This window comes from Manis pentadactyla, chromosome 2 (genome assembly GCF_030020395.1).
Source record: "Manis pentadactyla isolate mManPen7 chromosome 2, mManPen7.hap1, whole genome shotgun sequence".
Classification (NCBI taxonomy): Eukaryota; Metazoa; Chordata; class Mammalia; order Pholidota; family Manidae; genus Manis; species Manis pentadactyla.
This window is the reverse complement of record NC_080020.1, coordinates 97,344,934-97,367,795: the sequence shown is the minus strand read 5'-3', so window position 1 is coordinate 97,367,795 and position 22,862 is coordinate 97,344,934. Positions and strand designations below refer to the sequence as shown.

At 35.8% G+C, this 22,862-nt stretch overlaps 1 protein-coding gene across 2 annotated transcripts in view; it reads left to right on the top strand.

The window, feature by feature from the left end:
• Positions 1-22,862, top strand: part of RAB3C (RAB3C, member RAS oncogene family) — a 281,831-nt gene that overhangs the window by 60,985 nt on the left and 197,984 nt on the right. The window lies entirely within an intron of this gene.

Genomic DNA, 22,862 nt, shown 5'->3' with positions numbered 1-22,862 from the left:
GGCCCTGATTTATTCTCTTTCCTGCATTCCTGACTTCCTGCCTTTCTGTTTATAATTTACAATTTATATGCAAAGAATTTTCAGCATCTGACCATTACAAAGTGAAAAAAATTGCATAATCTTTTTCTTGGAACTCTACATGGATTTAAAACCTTAACTCATGTACCCAGAAATATTTTAAATGAACAAACATTAAATACTGGCTTTGCACCAGTTCACATTTTCTTGAAAGTGACATGAGGATTTCTAACTCTGGTCTTCATTCAAGCTTAAGATGCAAGATATATCTTGTGCTAGTGATTTAGAAGAAGGATGATTCTTGCTAAATTCCTAGTAACATCAAGTAAGAGAGCAGAAATCAGTCTAGGAAGAAGATAGAAAAGGAGGGAAATAAAGTGAGATACCAAGAAGAGGCAGGTAGAGAAGCCTGTGATAGCTAGACAACAGAGTAGCAGTCATGAAAGTTTAAGAGAACCAAATGTAAAATTCTGGTTTTTGACTGAAGAATGAGGAATAATGAAGGATGGGTTTAGCAAGTAATATAGTAACTCTAGTGAGCAAGAAGAAACCTTGAGAGATCCTGATATTTGTGATAATTGGCATAAGTATGCTAAACATCATCAACTCTGCATTCACATATAATGAAATCTGTTCATACTCAGTTTATCACTTTCCATAATTATAGTTGTAAATTATAACTCAGGAATGCAACTCCTGGAAAAATAAATGTGGTCACATTTGTTAAGCTTCTATTTATCATCATCTCGAAATTTCTTGTAGCTGTGTTTCTGCAGATGGTTTGTGTACAGGCTTTAACAACCATGATTCCTCTATGAATTACTGAGAATTGGCTAGGAAATCCCTGAGGCCCATTTTGAAAATAACTTCCACAATATTCTTTTACATTCCAGTTTCAGAAGATGAATATGTAAGACAGAGAAGAAGGGAAAACTCAGAACCAAAATATAGAAGAGCTTTGAATATTTAGGTTAAGCAGGATCACTCATAATCTAGGGGGATCACTTTTTATGAGCCTAAATTGAATTGGACATTTGGTTCTACAGGAGCTGGATAATGTCTTTGCTTTGCAGGTTGCATCAAAATTCAGTCTACAATATATCACTAATTTGGTGATGCTGAACTTAGGCAAATCAAACCCTACTTAAAATTGAATTTTTTCCTATTACTGTACAACCTGCAGGATCAGCAATAGTAGTAGTGACTCCAGTGCTCTGACAGAAACTATGTCACATCAGAGTTGTGAGGTGCAAATGTTGGTCTCTACCAGCTCTGGTCTCAGTACCGTTGACCACTTGCTGAATCATGACTGATACTGACTACACTTTTCTATCTTCCTTTCTATTTTGTGTGTTTCTGTCACCATTAAATTAGTCAATATATGAGACTATTAGTAATTCTTTAGATCAAGTATCTTCAAAGTGATGGGGGTGGGGGTTCACAAGATAATGCAATAGCAGTAAATATTAGGAAATGTACTTATGCTTTAAAAATTTATCTTATATCTGTGTTTCCATACACATAATGTATTGGCAAATAGTACATGTATATAGATTACTAAATATATATTTGTGTGTATAAAACAACAAAGCTATGCATTATGAAGAATTTTTATTTCAATCCATTGCATTTATTTACTTATTTATGTAAACATTCCATAGACAATACTTCACATGAATTTTGTGCCCAGCACTATGGTAGGCACTGAGGATACAATAGTAACAAAGATAAACATAAGCCTTCCATTCAAACTTACAGTGTATTTGGAATAGTAATCCTCAGGGGCTGAATGCTACATGAGCTGGTAACAGAGAGACCTGGCTTCCTTGGGGGGTGGGAGCTGTCAAAGAAGGCTTCTGACTTATTTTTCTTTTAGAGTTTTTCTTTGAAATTAGGATATATTTTATAATATTCTCTAATGAATCATCTCATAAAGTCTAGCTTCCACAACCAATTTATGTTCCCTTAGGAAAGGAAAGAAGAGTGATTTTTTTCTCATAAAATTTAATGTTCTGTTTCCTTTTCTCCATTATCTACTGTAGAGGTGAAATCATTATCACCTGAGCTGCTTAGTCAGAGGTATTATCATATCTAAGGAAGAGTATGGTCCAAACATGGCCATCATTCCAGTGGGAAAGAACAAGAGAGGTGCTGGTAATGATACATTATGACCTGCATTTCCAAACCTCTGATACTGGCGCGCCCGCGCGCGCGCGCGCGCACACACACACACGCACACACACTTACAGAGCTATATATAAAATAATTAATTTTCTTTCCTTGCTAAAAATGAAGAGGAAAAGATGAGATAAATTTGCTTACAGAAATAAAACTTTAAATGAAAACAAGTTTTAATAAAGTATATATCCTTCAAAAGTTAGGTAATATTTTAGTTTAAAATCATAATAAAAGTGTTATTAATCATTATGCTGTGCCTAAAATATAGTTCCTTATATTTCATTTTATCAATCATAAACAAATAAGAGTCATAGTATCTTAAGTGATTATTTTATTTTCATGGCAAACCAGAGGATGAATTGACATTGAAAGATAATAAATAATGAACTTTTTCCTCAGCACCAATTCACTATTCTCTCATTCTCTCTCTCTATATATATGTATAAATAAATTTCTTTCTCTCTACATATATAAATTATATGCTTTTTTAAGAAAACATGGAAGACTATTTTTTGTTTATTTTTCTTTTGCAATGCTCGCTTTGCTGTTTCCTATGTTTATTCCTCCATATGAATTCATTTTGCTTAAAATAGTTTTATTACTTTTATAATTATTATGTTTATTATAAAAAGTTGAAATTATATGAAGAAGAATATAAAAATTATCAAAAATTTTAACCCATGCCTATGAGAATATAATTATTTTATAACATGTCCTTCTAGATCTCTCTATACACACTTGTAGACTTGTAGAAGTAGGTGCACAATCATTTATAAAAGGCATCGTGTTATACATGACTTGAATTTGTCATTTTACTAATATTTCATTTGTATTCAATCTATTTCATGCATAATAAGAATTTTAATTCTTTGTCATTTGTGTTGCAATTTTTTTCTAATATCTCCTTTATCATTCAATTTTCTACAAAGTTAAAGTGTTCAGGAAGTGCTATACCTCTAGGATTTAAAATATATTCATCCATGTTACCTCCGGTAATTTTATTTTTGCTTTTACTTTAAATCTTTGATTCATATAGAAAGTATTTGGGGAAAGAATATAGGGATTCAGGTTTATTTTTCTTAAGGTCCCTAGTTTGTTGTTCAGTTTCATTGATTGAGTAATCATTTCTCCCCTATTGTTTTGAAATGCCATCTTTGTCCATCATATATTTGGCTAGACTTATACACACTGCTTCCAATGATCTCTGTCTAATCCTGTGCTAGTACCTTGGTTTTAAATACTCCAGCTCTATAGTATGTTTTATTTTATTGAAGATACTTTGTCTCCTGTACTGTTTACTGTTAGAAATTTTACTTTATTGCTCTTCCACATAAACTTCAGAAATGTTCTAATAACTTATAAAATAAAATTCTATTGGGGAATTATTTTAGTCACACTGGTTTTCTAAATTAATTAGGGAAAAATTGATAGTTTCACAATATTGAGTTCTTATAGCAAGAAAAAAATGTTATCTCTCCATTTATTCAGTTTTTACATTCCATTCTTTTTCTCATCAAATTTATTCCTAGATATTTCAAGATTTTTGTTCTTAGAATTGAAACTTTACTTTTCATTTCTATATTTCAGTTTCTTTAAGAAGCTGTTGATTTTTACTGGATTTTCTAAGGGTTTTCTTTTCCTGCTCTTACTTAAAATTGATGTAGGTGAGCTTTTATTGTAAGTCTGGAAGAAAAGTTGCTTATGCATTTTAAGTTTTTAATTTATTCAAAAAAAATAAGTACTTAACAATAGAACTAAAATAAATTTCTCTAAAAAGTAAATTAAATTTTATAGTATATAAAATTATAATATGCCAATATGAAAGACTACTATTAGATTTATTTACAATTTTTGTGATACAAGGAGGAATATGGAGTTCAGGAAATTTTTCTTGTTAACAAATCTACATCGTCCCAAGAATCATGATCTTCAGTAGCCTGAAGGTATGAGGGAAGAATGTTGACACAGTTTTGGGAGGTGGTTTGAGACCAGATTGTGAATGATCAGGAAATTTGGAATTTGAAGACATCAACAACAGGTTCTGGTGTCTGATTAAAGAGAGAATGAAAATGAGAAAGGAAAACAGTAAGACTTCTGCTTGGGGAGCCTGGTGGATGATGTATCATTGGACAACATACACAGCACAGATCATTGAGTTTTGTTTGGGTCATGTTAACTTGGCCACAGGTGATGTGGTGGTGATAAGACACTGAGTTGGTGATGACCATTCAGGCATTTGAGAGGTACGGGCACTGGTGCAAAGGTTTGGACCTCATTCTCCTTTAGATGATAGTTGGAAGTCATGGAAAGATAAATTTTACCCAGATTCAAAAAAGATTGTCAGTCTTGTGCATATTGAATAAATCCTATTTACATTTAATCTATTTAGGGTGCTCATCACTCATATCATGCCAGCAGCCTGAAGAACAAAGTGTTTTAGATGAAATGACCTAGAAATGATACCCTGAACTATAAAAATGCATATTTTATGACTTTCTGAGTAATTTAATGTTTTCAGCATTTTCTTTTCCCTCTTTTTCTGACCTGGTTTCTTCTGGTTGATCTTTTTGTTAGATGAGCTGGTTAGTCCAAGCATTTGATTTTAAAGCTTAGAGCAATTTAAGGATTTCCTAAGGATTCTTATATCCACTACTGGCCTATAATATGTCATATAGGTAATGACATATTGCTTGGAGAGTACAATTTCCCTGAAGGAAATAATTTTTATCAGCAGAAAATAAAAAGGTTTTTCATGGTCAAGGATTTATAGGTTCTTTCCAAAGAGCTCAGCAAGCTGAAAAATATTTTAAGCTGAGATATAAGAAGAATTTACGAAGAGTTTTATTTTACCTACAAGATTCAAATCCAACTCTTAAAATAGGCTTTATCACAGAGTATATATCTGAATATGCTGTTCATAGTTACAACTTAAATGTTTTAAGTCATAGGACCACTTTCAACCATAGAGTACTTACATAATTAATTACAGTTAATTTTCCAAATTTCAGATGAAGTCTTCAATCTTAGACAAGAAAATACTTCATGAAATTCTCATTGTGGCAAAAAAACGTTAAAAAGGCAAACAGCATAAAGCAAGTAATAGTGAAATCCCTTCATATCATGTTATTTCTCTAATGTCTTACAAAATTGCATTTGAAAAAAATCTGTGAATTCATGAATGTCTTTCCAAGAATGCTAAAACTTGTTTTGTAGTAATGGTTCAGAAGCATTTGTTTGTTTATTCTTTCATTAAACACATATTTATTGACTTGATACCATGTTCCAGGCTCTGTCCCAGGTAGGGGGATAGGGAACAAAAATACCTCAGAACACTTATGTTCTGAGATAAATAATAAGTAATAACATATAGAAATATACACATATAATTTCACATAGTGATAAAATATGTATACATGCACACACCTTAGCTTTTAAGTATATAAATTATAATATGTACAATATAGTACATATAACATTTCTTTAATGGTAGATGTTATGTGTAAAAAACCTTGTTTGTGAAAAGACCCATGAAAAATACATTTTTTAATTCAAGTCCACTAGAATGAAAGCTAGTCAACTCTATCTCAAAATGGTACTTGCACAACTAACTAGTGACAGGGACATAAGATATCACTGCACACTTAAAAATAGAAAGAAAAAGGAAATCTCAGAAGACTGAGCAATGCTTTATATGAGTCTAGTACATTGCAAGTATAGTAATGGGCAATTTACATCAGCTCATTTAATTTTCCCAACAAAACTCTATGAAATACCATTATCCCTATCTTAAAGTATGACAGACTAAAACCTAGAGAGGTGAAGTGACTTCTCCAAGGTCTACCCACTAAATAAGTGTAAATTTGAGATTTAAACTCCAGCCTCTTCTGTATTCACCAAGGTGGGTACTGGAGGAAAGGATGACTGTGGTTTAGGAATGAGAACTTTTAATAATAAGTAGAATATTATTTAGCAGACTACTAAAAATTATGCCATAGTTAATGCAAAGATTAAGATGTCCCTTATTGGTTGCATGACTTCTCTCTTGCTGCCCAACAAATCATGCTAAAGCTTAATGGCTTTAAAACAACAATTTATTTAACCTACTATTCTAAGGGTCAACAGTTTGGACTGGACTCAGCTGGGCAGCTCTTCAGGCCATAATCAGATTTTGTCAATGCATCTGTGGTCAGCAGCAGGGCAGCTCTCCTGAGAGTTGACTGGCTGTTGGCTGGGCGTTGGATTGATGGGGCTACATATCTCATCATCCAGCAGGCTATTCTAGGTTTGTTTATGTGTTTCCTTGCCAAAGTTTCCAAAGAAAGAGGAAGCATGAAAGGTCTCTTGAGACCTAGTCACAGAACTGGCATTTCATTACTTCAGTCATATCTCTATTGGCCAAAGCAAATCATAAGGACAGCCACCTGTAGAAATAGCTGTCACCTTTTGAAGGGAGAAGCTGCACAGTCACATCATGAAAGGGGTTTGCAGACAAGCAGGTTTGAGAAATTGTGGCAATTTTTGCAATCTGCCACATTTGGCAGAAAACCTTTTCTTCTAGAATTAATCACATCAGAAAATAATTCTCAGTGTTGCTATTTGACTACATATATATGTGCATATATATATATATATACATACATGTTATATTTCCAGATGATGTGTTATTTAAAATGAATAATATATTGAACTGAAATTATGTCTCTTCTTTTGGAAGGGGTAATGTCTTCACTATGTATATTTTCTTCGGTCCCTTTTGAGAATATATGCCTGTCCCATGGTAAACTTTCAACAAATATTGAGTGAATAATCCTTTGTAGTCTTTATGTAATCTTTTTCTTCCTTCAGTCCCAGAGAGGAAAAGCAATTATCTATTCTTATATCACTCATGTTTTCCAATGAAAGGGATGGCACGATTTTTTTCTAGAAAACAGTTTTCCCCTCCAGAGTTTATAGTAGGCAGGGTGTTTAGGTACACCGTGGGTTCTCATAGTGGAGAACAATTAGTCTACTATTTCCTCTAGCACAGCCAAGCTTCATTTTCCCAGCTGGCTTCTTTTTTTATAGAAAATAAGAAGACTTTTAAAACTTGCTATTATTAGACTTTCAAGGAAATACTTAAATTGACTGTTTCTCAAGCAGCTGAAAATTGGTTCTAAACCACTGCCCACTGATCTCATGATGATTGCCTCTTTCTTTAAGTTCTTAATAGGTTGATTACCTTGAGATGAAAAAAACAGAAAGGAAATGAACAAAAAAAGTAGTATATTATCTATGCAAAGTAGAAAAATATGAAATTTATCATAAGTTTCCCTAAACCCTTGAGATTTTAGCAGTCCACTATGGAAATTCTAGTTACTATTCCTTGCCTGGAATTTGAAGGGTAGAGATGGTATAGTCCCTGAGACTGACTGTTTCTGAGGGTATAAACCTCCCTCATGGGAAGTGGAATATGTAACCTTCCTCCCCACCTACCCCCACCCCACCGCACACAGAAGGAACAGTAGGATAAGGATGTACATGGATCCATAAAGACACCTGCCTCTGGTTTCCTGGAGTTGTATCTGTGAATACCAACCCCAGTTTATCACCATAAATCAGATATGGGAAGGATGCTACATTAGTTTTGGTAATTAATAATTTAACACTGTTAGACCAACCCTAAAATCTTAGTGATAATGTAATACACTTTTTTCCAGTGGTTATTTCTTTCTTACATCATTGTCTGAGGCAGGTTTGGGTAGCAATTCTGTGTGGACCTCCTTGAAGCTCAAGGCCTAGGCTACTTCTATGTTATTAGGCCACCTTCTTGGATTCTTATATTTTTAACTGTAGGGAGAAGAAAGTGAGCGTGGAGAAGGCACTCACGTGCTTACCTGCCCCAGGTGGGACTCACTTCCTCACGTTCCACTGTAAGAGTGAGTCAAAGGAGTCATCTAGAATGGCTGCCTGGGGCTGGAGGAATGTAGAGGAACACCAGCAAACTCTGCCACAGAGAGGGATTTGGAGAAACTTGATTAACAAGGATTCTCAAAATTAAAACATGATAATGTTCATGCCCCTCTAAAATTCATCTCTTATTTGAAGGTCCCATTAAAGTCTTAATTATATTTCATATCCCTCTTAAATTAAGCAGTAAGTTATTTGTTCATATGTGAAGTAATAGAAACTAAAGTATACCTTAAAGTGAGTCATGTCTCAGGGGTTTTTCATTAAAATTTTGCTACCTACAGCAAATCTCATTACACTCAGTGGAAAAAGCAAGTTCAAGAATTTTAAGTGAATGTATCACAATGTCATTTGGAATCATGTACCCAAAACTTACTTTTTTTTCCTGCCCTGTTATTTCTAATATGCATATCCATTTTAATAGAGATATATTTTCTATCCATAGCAAAACAAACAAACAAAACCCAAAAGGATTATTAATTTCCTAGGGCCAAACATTAGCTGCTTAAAAACCATTCTTCGTGCACAAATTTTCATACTTGTGACACAATTATGCCTAAAGAAGCCACTCTAATATTTCAAATGTTATAGACCTATCTGAGCAAATGGAGCTGCAGCTGATTGATTGGAGAAGCCCTAGATGAGACAGATCTAACTTTGATCAAATGCATGAGACCAGTCTTTCAGTTGGTGACCTGACTGTACCCAGTGAGTGGAAATGCTTGAGCAGGCAGGGGCAGTGGTAAGAGAGAGGTATTTTAGGTTAAAGCAATGTTAGTTCAATACATCCTCAACCCTATTCTTGACAGTTGCTAATTGCTTGAACCATAGGCTCCTTATCATGCCTCCTGCCACCCTAGCCTCCTCTGAATGGATGTTCATATTATCAGAGATGCACAACAGAGGAAGGAATGGACAAAGAGTAAGAGAACACATGCAAAATGGGATGAGCAGTGGTCAAAGCAAGAAGAACCTAGTTTAGTCATTTCTTAGTGTGAGCAGGCAAATATTTTGCAGAGGTGAATAACTGAGGGACTATTTAACCCTTTCTGCTGTTTTTCCTCCTATATCCCAATAATTCCTTATTTGATGGAATTAGATCAGGAAAGATGAGGTCTTTTTTCAGAAAAAGGCAAGGCCTTTTATGCTTAGTCTTTTACACTGACCCTTTATGAGGAGGCCCCTGGAGGCCTTTGGTGTCCAGTTCTTTCATTCTGTCTTTTTTTCTGGGTTGGGGTAAAAGGACATGGTGCCCTTTTCTTATTTTACTCTGGAAGGGGCAGAATGGAACCTGTGGCATGGAAAGCAGAGCTGTTTGCTGACAGTTTTCTGAAGACCAAAGGAGAAAGGGGAAAAAAAGGCAGAAGTTCAGGGGAGTATCTTTGTTCAGTAATAAAATTTATGATTGCAGAGTTTTCTTTCTGTTGATTCCTCTCATAGAGCATGTTGAATTTGAGTAAGGCTGGCAGCAGCTTCAGAATTATTCTTTTCTTGCTTTGGTAGGAGAAAGGAATGAAGGAAAAATACACAGTGATATAAATTATATTATTTATATCCATACTGATACCATCATTGAGCATCAAGCCAGGTACCTTGATATTAATTCTTACAACCACCCCATCAGAAAGGTACTGATAAGACCATTTCTTAGCTGAGAAGAACAGATGTCAGGTAATGGGTCCAAACATCACATAGCTCTTAAAGAAGAGCCAGGATTCAAATCCAATAAGCTGGATGAATCTCAAAAACATTATGTGGAGCAAGTACAAAAGGGAACACACCATATGAATTCATTTATATGAAGTCTTAGAACAGACAAAAACTAAGCTATAGGGATAGAAATCATGTTAGGGGTTGCCTGGGTGGGGGTTGGGAGTGGTGTGTCTTGAAAGGGGCATTGAGGGAACATTTTAGAGATGATGGAAGTGCTCTGTTTCTTGATTGTGGCAGTGGTTAAGCAAGTGTATCTTTGTCAAAACTCACTGAACTACGCAAATATGGATGTATTTTAACCTGATAAAGTTGATTTAAAAAAAAAAGCCAGTGATCCTACTGATATAGTACATTTTTTTCCTCAAGGAGACACTGCCACACAGAAAGAATCTTTATGTGTCTGCATGGGATGGAGAAGATGGGATGGAGAATATAAGCACAGAATTGCTTGTCATTAAAGGGAGAGCTGTTTCCATTTCTTTGTCTTTACTCATCCAAACAATACTTCTGCATTTTTCTAGTTAGCAACTGAATGGTTCACTGTATTTAATTGATAGACACTTATTAAGTTATGTCTAAATATGCAGAATGAAGAATCCAGAAATTCTTTTGCTAAATTATTTTTCTTCTTCAAGATAAAAAGGAATTCCCTACATTTTAGGGAATTATGATATTCAGATAATTGCTTTAACTTTTACTTATATTTGTAGACATTGTACATGTAAAGATAAGACAATGTGGACTAATGCCTAGCTTGACATCAGTAGGAAATGTGGAGGATAAAAGTATCAGTTCAGATCAAAGGGTTAATATGAGTAGACCTCCTTGGCACAGATATTCTGTCTTACAAGTACAAGTTACTAAGAGGTTTGGATAAAATCTCTAATTTGTTACAAAATTAATTTTTCAAATAAATTAGTCATCTTTCCCTTATGAGCTTCAATTTTAAAATATATTAAAATGTAACCTGTTTGCTTGGGTGAAATTGAAAGAGAAAAAAAGTGGATGTTACTTGGGTAAAATATCTGAACAAGCACTTCATCAAAGAAAATGTTCAGGTGGCCAATAAATATATGATAAGATGCTTAACATCATTAGTTATTAGGGTACTCCAAACTAAGACCACGATGGGATATCACTGCACACCTATTAGAGTGCTAAAGTAAAAACAAAAATAAGTAAATAAAAACCATCAACAAAAAGCTGACAATGCCACTTTCTGGCAAGCCTGCAGAATATGTAAACCTCTCATGCCATGATGTTGGGAATGTGAAATGGTTCCAGCACTCTGGAAAACACTTTGACAGTTTCTTATCAAATTACACTCGTTTGACCTAGTAAGAGCATTCCTCAGCATCTATCCCAAAGGAATGCAAACTTGTTTATACAGAAAATTGTACATGAATGTTCATATCAGCATTGTTTTTAATAGCCTCAAACTAGAAACAGCCCAATGTCTTTTAATGGGTAATAGTTAAATCAACTGCACTTTATCCATACCATGGAATTCTGCTCAGCAATAAAAAGGAATGTACTATTGATGAACACAACAGCCTGATGATTCTGTAAGGATTTATGCTGAGTGACAAAGTCAATCCTAAAAGGTCATATACTAGATGATTACATTTATATAACCTTCTTGAGATAACAAAATTATAGAAATGGAGAACAGATTAGTGTTGTTAGGGGTCTGAAACCTAGGAGGGATGGGAACTGGATGTGGCTATAAAAGGGCAGTAAGAGGCACCCCTGTGGTGGTGGAAATGCTTTGTAACTTGACTGTATCGAAATCAGTATTTTGGCTGTGATATTGTACTATATAGTCTTGTAAGATGTTACCATTTGGGTAAAAGTGTACAGGATCTATGTTGTTTTATACATCTGCCTGTGAATCTATAATTATTTCAAAATAAGGAGTTTAATTTTTAAGAGTAAATGAACTCATAATACTCTCCTCTCTAAACCATTAGCTTCCATCACATTCAAAATCCAAAACCTCCTCAATATTGCCTCACAGGAGTCACAGGATCTGGCTTCCCCTCCGAGCTTGTTCTTACTGTTCTTCCTCTAGCTGACTTTGCACCTGACACCCTTGACTTCCTTCCATTCTCAAATACTCCAAGACCATTGCTACCTCAGGACCTTTTGTCTGATGTCTGCAGCCCCTAGAATAAATACTCTTCTTCCAGATTTTAGCAAGGCTTACTCCCTCCCTTAATGCAATCGCTCAAATGTCACTGCCTTAATCGCATTTGCTTGCTGAATTTCATTTGCTAAAATACCACCTAAACGAGGACTTCTGTGACCACTGTATCTAAACTCAGACACATCCTCATTCCCGTATCTTGCTCCATTCTCTGGCGCTGCTTAATTTCCCTTTCAGGTATTTATTCTTACCTGACATTATAGTACCTTTTTCACCCCACTTTTTTTATTGTGGTAAAAAATACATAGCATAAAATTTACCATTATAGTATCATTATTATTTATTTACCATAATAAATGCTAATTAAGCCTCTTAGTCCAGGGGACACATCTTTCCCATTAACTACTGAATTCCTGGACCTAGAACAAATATTTGTTAAATAAATTCATGAATGAGTGAGTGAACAAAAGCAAGTAGACAAGTATATACGTACCTCTATGAGGGTGTGTAAAGTTTAACACAGAAAGTCATTATCTATTATTGAGCCCTACTAGGCAGGTAATGGGTTTTGCTGTTATGGGGGTCACTATGTCATGACTGAGACAGGAGATAATAATAGCTGATGGCCATTAGTGTTTTGCAGAAGATGTGGGAATATGATATAAGGACAATTTTTGTGTACAAATTTAGTAGTAATTCCTTTCAGGTGCAATAGTGTTTCTAGTTATTTCTTTTAATCTGTCCTGCCAAATAATTAGCTGCTATAGGCCTGTCTTTACTGGAGTACTCCAAAGCTGGGGCCCCACCAGGACACAAATGATGTTTATGGTCTCCAGAAAATAGTATTAGTGATTTGATTTTGAAGCAGTATAATAACTGGTCAGTCAAATGCCCTTGAATCTATATGCACTCATTTATTTCATTGTTTTTTGATTAATTCCTTGATGGACTCTCATTCTGGAAAAATTATCTGGTCAGTGCAAGCCCTGGGACTGCTTCCCCTTGAGATTATTCAAATGCTATTATTCATTTTATATCTTCATGGTATCCACATAGTGCCTTATGTGCCATAGGCTTTCCATAAATGTATTTTCAAATAAAGAAATGAACAAAGGACATTTAATTCTATTTAAAGTGTTCAGGAATAGGAAACTTTGATAATAAACATATTTCCTCTGAAACTCCATGAAGTCATGGAGCGCTACACTTCAAGGAATTCTTAAGTGAAGGAGTTAATGCAAAATCTACATGTCTATTGAGGTCTGTGAAGACCAACACCCCTCACTACATTCTTGAGGGATGCAAAGAACCTGTCTTACTGCCTGCATTGCAAACTCCTCTGGGTTTTTATGAATAAATGATAGGCTGTATTTTAATTCAGTACTTCCATACAGGTGTAAGGTGGTGAATCAATAAGTAAAGGCAGCTATGTTTATTTAGTTAGGGATTATATAGAGTGGTATTTAGTGTCCCTTAGGGAATCAGCACAGCCCAATATAATTGACTACATTTGATTATGTTTGGAATGTTCATGTTTCCCCAAGCCAGCTATGCTCTATCTACTTACAATTAAACCAAAACTATTTAATGCATTTTCTGCTTATAAATGGTAGCTGACAGAAAAGGCAAATAAGCTGTGACTCTGTATGAGTGGGTAGCCCAAAGTGTGAGCATCTCTATTTCCGCTGAGTGTTTGGGTTAGAGATACGCTGAAAACCACTGGGAGGACAAAGACAGTGTTTCTCAAACTAGCACAATAAGAATCATAAAGAGAGTTTGTCAGAACACACAATTACTGGGCTAATTATACCTCAATAAAGCTGAAAAAACCAAAGATTCCTGGGCTCTACTCCCAGAGATCCTGGTTCCAGAGATCCAAGGAGGGCACACAAAATCGCATTTCTAACGAGCTCCCAGGTGATGCTGGTCTGCGCAACACACTTTGGAGCATCCCAGTAGGCTGACCAGAGTGAGCCATCCAACTAGAAATAGAGACAGGAGCTGCTGGTGATCCACTTGGCTACAGGTGAGGAGGCCTCAGCCGAGACAGGAGCAGAAAGACAGATTTTGAATATGAAGCTAGTAAGTGGGAGATGACTCATAGGACAAGGGGGATGGTTCATGGAAAGTGGTGCTGCAAAATTGAACAGAGACGTGAAAACAGCAGGGAAATGTGTGGAATGTCAGACCAGAGCCAAAATTTCTTTCATTGCTTCTAAACCTTTGAGCATTTTGTCCTAAAGAGACAATTGCTATAAGTATTGGAATACAACATTTGATGATGCTTTTATAGAGACTGTGTGATGTGTAAATTCATCGTGGTGATCTCTATGTCAGACTCTCCTGGTTGCTTTCTTAGTATCTTTTTGTCCTTCCTCCTTCCCAGCCGAAACACAGTATTATATTAACCGGGGACAAATGGGATTGGTTTTACACACTACTGATGGCCTTTACAATGGGGGCAGATTTTATGTGTAGTAATGGGCCCAGTTATAAAATTTGATTTCCTGGCCCCCTTTTAATGTGGATCCACATGACAAAGAACTAGGAAAAGGGATATGACCAGAAGTCTTCTAAGCAGGTTTCTGGTATTCTTACTGTTTTCCTAATTAAATAAAAGAACAGACTTAGCTGTGTAGTTCTTTTTGCCATTTCTTCTTCCTCTTTTCCTGGAATGCAGCTGTGAGGCTTGGAGGTGTAGGAGCCATCTTTGGAAGCATTAGAACAAAAGCCAGATGGAAAGATGGAGGGATCTGGGACCCTGATGGCATCCTGGAGCTTCCATACCAGCACTGAGCTGCCTACCCCACATTTCTAGGAAACGTGTACTCATTTGGTTAAGCAGCTGCTTTTGTGTGCACACTATACAGAGCCAAACAAAATTGCTGCAGATAAAGGGGGCATCATTTACTGAGAATTTATATATGTGTATACCAGTTATTTTTATAAGAATTGCCTATGTATTATATCATTTAATCTTCATGGCAGTCTCATGAGGTATATTGTTCCATTTTACCAAAGCCTAAGAAGAATCAATAGCATTAAAAAAAATGTGCCCTTAATGATGCCAGTGTAAATTCACTAGGGTAAATTTGAGTTTTATGTATTTTATTCTGGCTTAGCTCCTAAGATAGTCCCTTGACAGCTACTTTATAGTGTTATTGTCCTATGTATGTTATACTGAGTTCTAGTTATTAGTCTGTGCCTCTTGTTATTGGCTCAAATCAAGTGAAACTTCTCATAAGAGGAACAGTTTTGATTCTTGTAGCATGAACATAGCCTATGGAGAGACACAGACCCATTGTAGATGCTGCCTGTATTTCGCATAGTTTACCCATGCACATCCTGAATTTAATATTATATCCCAGTGGCACAGATGGTTTCATTAGTTTCTTTAATTGGAATTGTGTACCTTAAAAGCCTGTCTATGCTAAGTCATATCCCTTCCTTTCCTCTTTAGAGAAAAGTGATTAGAACATTAAGTGGAGCAAATTGACCTGAACCTCAGAGATAAAGGGAGAAATTAGCTAGCAAAGAAACGGTTCACACTATCTATAATTTATTTGCAGCTTGGATATGGGGGTGGGAGGTTAGAAACCTGAGAGACAAATTGAGAATCTAGTTTTAATTTATATTTTAACATCAGTCTGGAATTCTATTAACCTCAAAAGGACTGAAAATTTCTGTTATTTTCATGTTCCACTAAATCATTATTGAAACTCAACTAATAGTTTTAATGAATCTCACAGCTTAGTGCCCTATATGGAGGGGATCACACAAGTTTACAAAATCATATCTTCTGAATCAACATGAAGTCTATATATATGAAGCATAATCAGTAATCAAATTTTAAAGACCTTTGGGTATCTATTTTAATATACTGGTTTTACATATTTTAAGTCTATATATATGAAGCATAGAGTCATCAAATTTTAAAGACCTTTGGGTATCTATTTTAATATACTGGTTTTACATATTTTAAGTCTATATATATGAAGCATAGAGTCATCAAATTTTAAAGACCTTTGGGTATCTATTTTAATATACCGGTTTTACAAATGAAAATACTATACTGAGGGGTAGATATCCTTTAGATATCATCCCTGCTCATATCTAAACCAGAACTAGAATTGGGGGCACCTAATTCTTAGTTTAAGATTCTTTCTTATCTCCCATGGTTTCTAGTGGAAGATTCCCCCAGTATTCTTACACATTCTAAGTCTCACTAGATGTGTATGATATCTTAGCTATAGGCTCAAGCACCTGATGACTTTCAAGTGTGTCCTTTGTGGCTGAAACCAAATCCTCATTCACATTTGGTCACATATGGTGTCCTATTCCCCTCAGAAGTGAACTCTTCACATTTCTTTTCATTAACCAACACTTTTTCCATGGGATGATTTGGAGATATCTGAAGAGTACAATCTGTTTCAGCCCTTATCCTCTTCTGTTTCGAAAATTTGGAAGAGAGGCAACACACAGCCATTTACATTATCTGCATGAATATTGGCCATTAATGCACATATCCACAGGTTATCTTTCCACCTCTGTCAGTATTCTCAGGACTGGTTTATTTCTATGGGAGGGAGTAGTTTTTTGAGAATCCAAGGACAGCTATTTTCATCCCCTATCCCATCAGCACTAGTCACCACACAAAATATATATAATAATCAAAGAGGGCTGGACAGCCCCTGATACCTATTCATGATCCTTTGGGAAAGCCAGTGATAAAGTTCTCTATACTAAGCCTACGTACACTTTTAAAAATAAAGATGTTTCCAAAGGATGGATTTAAAAAGTTTTTTAAGCCTTGGCTCAAATATAGTTTGAGAAAAAAACTGCTAAATAACAGAAGTTATTTGTTCTCAACATCCATGAAAAAGACACATTTTTTCTTCAACTATCTTTCCCTTTTTGATGATTTTGAACTTCCTGGGGTATGCTGAATGTGATAATATTCTAAGCTGGCCAAATCTTTCTTAAGGATCTGCCAAATTTCAAGCAAAGTTATGAAATTATGCATTTCCAACATAAAAAAAAGTTAAGGTGCACATGACAACGTGCCTAAAAATATATGGAAATGTTATCAAAGACAACTTATGTATTTATCACCTTAAAAATCTAGATAATATAGAATTACAGTTATTTGTTTATACTATATGTAAGATGTGTAACTAACTGAAAGTAAGTTAAGCAGAAGCTTTCTGTTTTGTGTGACAGCTAGGACATTTTTATTTTAGTGAATGTATTGTAGAACCTAGCCAACTTCATGGTCAAAGTCAGAAGTCCTGGTCTCAGTTCCGTTACTGATTCAGTCCAGCCTTGCCCTGATGATCGATTTTCAGAGTGCGTTCCATGGACTATATATAGTCAGTTTGGAATGACATCTGTGAAACCAAACTTAGGCTCAAGTTCTGGCAACCATACATTTTCAGGTGGGCAGTCAGAGGACAGCCAACTCTCAAATCGTCAGCAAGTCACAAGCTGTCTGGGCCCTCCTTTACTCTACCAAGTGACAGTTTGAATCACTTACCTCTGCAATCATGTTCAGTGCTCATTCACCTCTTTCTCATGTTGATCAACATGGGCTGATGATTGATAGTGTGTTGTTTCCTTCCTGAAGTTAATAATAATAATTACCAAAGCCTGACACTTATTAATGCCAGTCACTGTTCTAAATGCTTAATAAAAAAATTTCTCACGATAACCTTATGCTGTAGGTACTCTTATTATTTCTCTTTGAAAGATGAATAAACTGCCTATCAGGAAAGTTAAATAACTTGTCAAGGTCACACAGTTAGCAAGAGTTAGAGTGAGACTTCAAACACAGGCTGTCCATTTCCAGAGCCCATGCTCATGACTCTACTGTTGGAGTAAAGCAGTAGTGTTCCGAGTTAGGATTCCTAGAGCAAGTTGCTAACTTTCCAGCATATTATCATGGATTTGAGACATTTAACCAAAATTTACATACTTTAGAATTAGAACCATTAAAAAAACATCTCACCTCTGAAACAGTTGATATAATTTGTTCTCTCCTGAAGCACATTTGCTCTTAATAAAGTCCTTCCCATCTCTCCATATCATCCCCCTTGCTGTGGACATAGAGATCACCAACTGAATAAAATTTCAAAATAAAATACGATTTACACAGACAAATTTGGGTTCTACCTTATGTGACTCAAATTTGAGATTTTTACTTTTCATCTGCTTTCATGTCTGCTGATATCCAAAATCTTGGCAAGTTCCTTTTCATAAGAAACACACTACTAGTGAAGTATTCAGAAATACTGTAAACATCCTACTTGCACCAGGAGAAAGACTGAGAAAATAAGGGAAATAAAAATACAATAAAAAACAATGACAGGATACAAATAAGAAAGGTTCTAGGAATGACTTTAATGTTAACTAGGAATGATTTGAATGCTCGCCAGTTGTCCTTTACCCATCTTTTCAGCTTGGTAGGTGGCAACCTAGGTGCTGTAATGCCAGAATTGTACGGTAGGGACTTAGCATTCATTCAGAGCTTCCAAGTGGGGCTACAGATTAAGAAAAAATGTGTTAAAAGTATAGTGTTCCAGCATTTTCAGGATTATCAGCTAGAGTAAAACAAGCATTTGGATGAGAAATAAGGATTCCTATGTTCCCTAAGCTGCACCATTGGTTTGCCAAATTACTCCTTGAGTCTCAAGTTTCCCCAACTGGAGAACAGGAGATTGGACTGGATGATTTTTGGTCATATCCATATCTTCTTGGAGAACTTCTATTTTGCTGTGTACTTCTCAAAAATTGATGTGTACTTTGAGAAAACAAAACCCACTTCATTTTTGGTAAAGCCCTATATAGGTTCTGTTATCTCTCACTGACTACATTTATGTGCCAGGAAAAGTAATCTTTATAGTAAATGCTTTTGTTGGACTCCACCCCCACTCTTGGAGTTAGGTTTTTTGCAGTGAAGAGAAGTTTGAGGTGTGTAAGATGACTATATATTAAAATAGAAAACTTTTAAGAGTGTTTATTGTATTCTAGGCATTAGACAAGATGCTTTGCATTGACAAATCTATTTAGGGGACACTTAGACACCACAGAAGGTAAAGATATAAAGTTTAAAATATCTTTTGTTCGTCTTTAAAAATTTGTGTTTTCTTTGAGTTTAGGGCAAGTATTAACATGAAACATCCAAATAAATAAATAAACTTTTACAAGTCTGAAGTCTAACTCACTCCTGAATCACATGATAAACACCATAACTTTATGAATCTCCATTTATTTTCCTGGGGCTCAGAGGGTTTCTCTAAGTGCATTCCTCAGACCTCCTGGTGAATCCAACACCTTCGAGATCATATTAAGGCTTTGAGTTGAGCCTCTGCACCCCATCTCCACTGCTCATGTGCATATCTTATTTGGAGTAGTTTTTAATACTCACCCCAACCAAGGTTTGCTTCAACTATGTGCTCAATATGTATCTTATAAGACTTGCCCATGAAAATGCCTTTGTATCCATCCCACATCCCATTCATTTAGCTTTGAGACTAAATTTCAGATGATTAAAATGAGAAACATTATTTTTTCTCCATACCTAATTTTCTTCATGTCTCTCAATACCTACTTGGCTATACCTTTACTTAACTCCCAGCTCTCTAATAACACTTCTTGTTAAAGACTTCTAAGATTCCTTTGTAAAGATACCTCTTAAACTTTCTGTATATCATAATTTAAGTTTTCAGTTTTTCTCTGCCATCTGCTATTTAAATTCTCTTCTCAGCAGAAAACCTTGCCTTTGCTTCAGTTCCACACATGGCAGGCATTCAAGCAGAGCAAACTGGAGTCGCAGATATGCTGAAATGAGAAGGAAATGTGCTTCCCAACATCCGCCAGCATCTCCCACCAGAAGCCGTTTGTCTTTTCTGCCCTCTTTTTCTCTTTTAAGCAAATGACCACCAAAAGAAAATATCAAAACCTAAATCAGTAGCATCCTCAGCCATTGTTACACAAATGGCTGGATTTGATCATTTAAAGTTTAGGATTCCTATTAAAAATAATCCTCATGGTGAATCTGAGACAAATGTGTCCCCTAAGCTTCTAGTGATTCTTACCGAGCCTAATAGTTTCCTCTTTGGCAGCCCCTCTGCTGGCGTCATCTTTCTTCCCCAGGCTCTCTTGGGCTGGGTTTCCCCCCATTCAGCTCCAGTACACGTCCTCATCTGGCCGAGGAGTTGCCCTTGTGTCCTCATCCCGTGGCACTGGGAAAGGACACACTTGTTCCGACACAGCGTGGCTCTTTGCTCTGCCAGGTAGCTTGCTCCCACCCAGCCTTTTGCCTTTAGGATCATTTCGAATAAATAGTGCCTATTTTCCCAAGCCCCAGGAGATCTAAGTTGCTCTTTCTGAGGTGTTTTTTGAAGCCTTCTTCGTTCCAGCTCTGTAAAGGACCGAGGAAATTCCAGAGCACTCTGACAACCTGCTCTCTAACCTCTAAAGAACCCGTCACCAATCTGAACGATCAGAACTGGGTTTTGATAACCCCTTTCACAAGCCCTGCGTAGATGACCCAGAACCCTGGTAGTTTGTGAGGATACTTAGTGTCTATTTTCTTCAGCTTTGGGATCTCAGCTAAAATTCCAAAACAGGATGATTTTTGTTTTCCATTCTCGTTTGCTTTGTATTCCTTTGCCATACATATTTTTTAATTTATGTATTTAAAATTACCTGTGATAATTGTATGATGGTACATTGATGATCCATAATTTTTATGGCTCCCAGACTTTATGTCTGTGTAGAATGGCTTTTTCCATTCTGTATTAATTTACTAGGGCTGCTGTACCAAATTTCTACCAACTGGGTGGCCTTGAACAACAGAAATGCATTGTTTCACAGTTCAGGAGAACAGAAGTGGGAAATGAGATGTTCTCAAAGCCCTGCTCCCTCTGAAGGTGCCAGGGAAGGATCTCCTCTGACTCCCTTCTAGCTTCTGGTAGTTCTGTGGCTTATGGCAGTGTAATTCCACTCTTTACATGGCATTCTCCCTGTGCGCCTTCTGTGTCCGAATTCCCCTTCTTATAATGATACTACTGGGTTAGGGCCCCATTCTACTCCAGTATGACCCCATCCTACATTAACTAATCATCTGCAATGACCCTATTTCCAAATAAGGTCACAGTCTGAAGTACTGGGGGTTAGAACTTTAATGTATGAATTTGGCAGGGGCACAGTTCAACCTCTAACATGCTTCAGTATTTATGAAAACTGCCCCCTAACTTTCTTGTAGAACTTTCATATGGCCAGCAAGTTTGAAAGTTTTGTTTGTTTGTTTTGTTCTGTGGTCCACCTGAAATTTATTTTGGTTTAAAGAGTAAGATGGGGTAAGGATGTGCCTCAATATTGTACTGATGAGTTAGTGTTAATTATGGCGTCTTCTCCACAACCTAGGAAAGTGCTTGAATCATAACCAGGTACTCAATAAGTGTCTTTCAAACTGAATAGAGAACTAAATTGTTAACTTTCTAGATGATAGCTTATCTAATTGTTTGCACTGATAAGGAATTGTTAACTTTCTAGATGACAGCTTATCTAACTGTTTGCACTGATAAGGGACTATCTGGAAGTTTGATCTCAGGTTGTGAAGAAATCCTAGAGAAATGACAAAGCTCATGGCTGCAGTGATCCGGAGGATATTGGGTTAAGGAAATAGTAACATTTTCTATTTGTTGAAAGAGATAAACACAATTCCTATAACATATTTCTTCACCAACCTGGAGGACAAGATAATGACCTAGAATTGAAGTCATTTATAAAACAGATGTCGTCTACTTTTATTGGGAGGTAGTAGCTAGATTATTTGGAGTATGTGTGTGTGTGTGTATTCAGTGTTATGCAAGTAGGAGAGTGAACAGTAAGGAAGGAAACCTAGAAGCAGCCCTGTAAACTCTTGAAAACATTTATAAGCAACATTTTAGAGCAATAGTAAAAATCACTCTTGATCCATTTTAATGTGTAATGCTTAGCAAACTTTAATTTATGTTACAAAATACATATTGATTTATCATATAAGGCATGAAAGTAACAGAAACTATTAAAAACTCAGTTTTGATGGCTAGTTAATGAAATTTATGTGGGTCATACTTGGTATTTGGTAAAAAAGATATGTACTAGGAACATTGTCCTGCAAATATCTGAAATTCATACATTGTAACATGTATTCACGTTCAAAGTGATTGGAGTTGTTAATTTGTATTTTAAATAGAGTACATGTAATCAACTGGGCCCTTGGTTCACTTCCTTAAGTGAAGATGCTTCATGGTACAAGATAAGACACTAACTTTCTGAAAGTGAAGAGGTCATCTCTCAACAAAAGAGTACTTTTTTGCTTTTTTTGTATTTTACCACACAGCCTTTCTTGCATGTCTCAAAGAGCATTAATGTGCTAACTTTTAGGAAAAAAATGCTTCATGTATTACTAGCAAATACTTTTTCTAGCTCTAAGATTCCAACTCATCCTAAGAGATCTATTTTAAACTGAGCAAAATCTAAATGCAACCATTCTCTATTCTAACTATAACCTAATTGCTAGCCATTCTGATTTCAATGTAATCATAACTTTAAAAAAAAATCATAGTATAATACGAATAATACTAAGCTTCTTTATCATTGACTTAAAGGGGATATTTAGATAAAGTCTCTTTTTGCAGTTTTTGCTGCATGTGGTTATAAATAGAAAAACCTTGTATAACCAGGGAGAGGGTAGCCTGTGTCCAAAGAAGACTCTTTTTTTTTTTCCTGCTTAGAAAACACTATCATTTTAGATTCTGGCTAATCTGTGCTTTCTGACCTGATGTACTCCATGCCAGTTATATTGTGGGCCCTG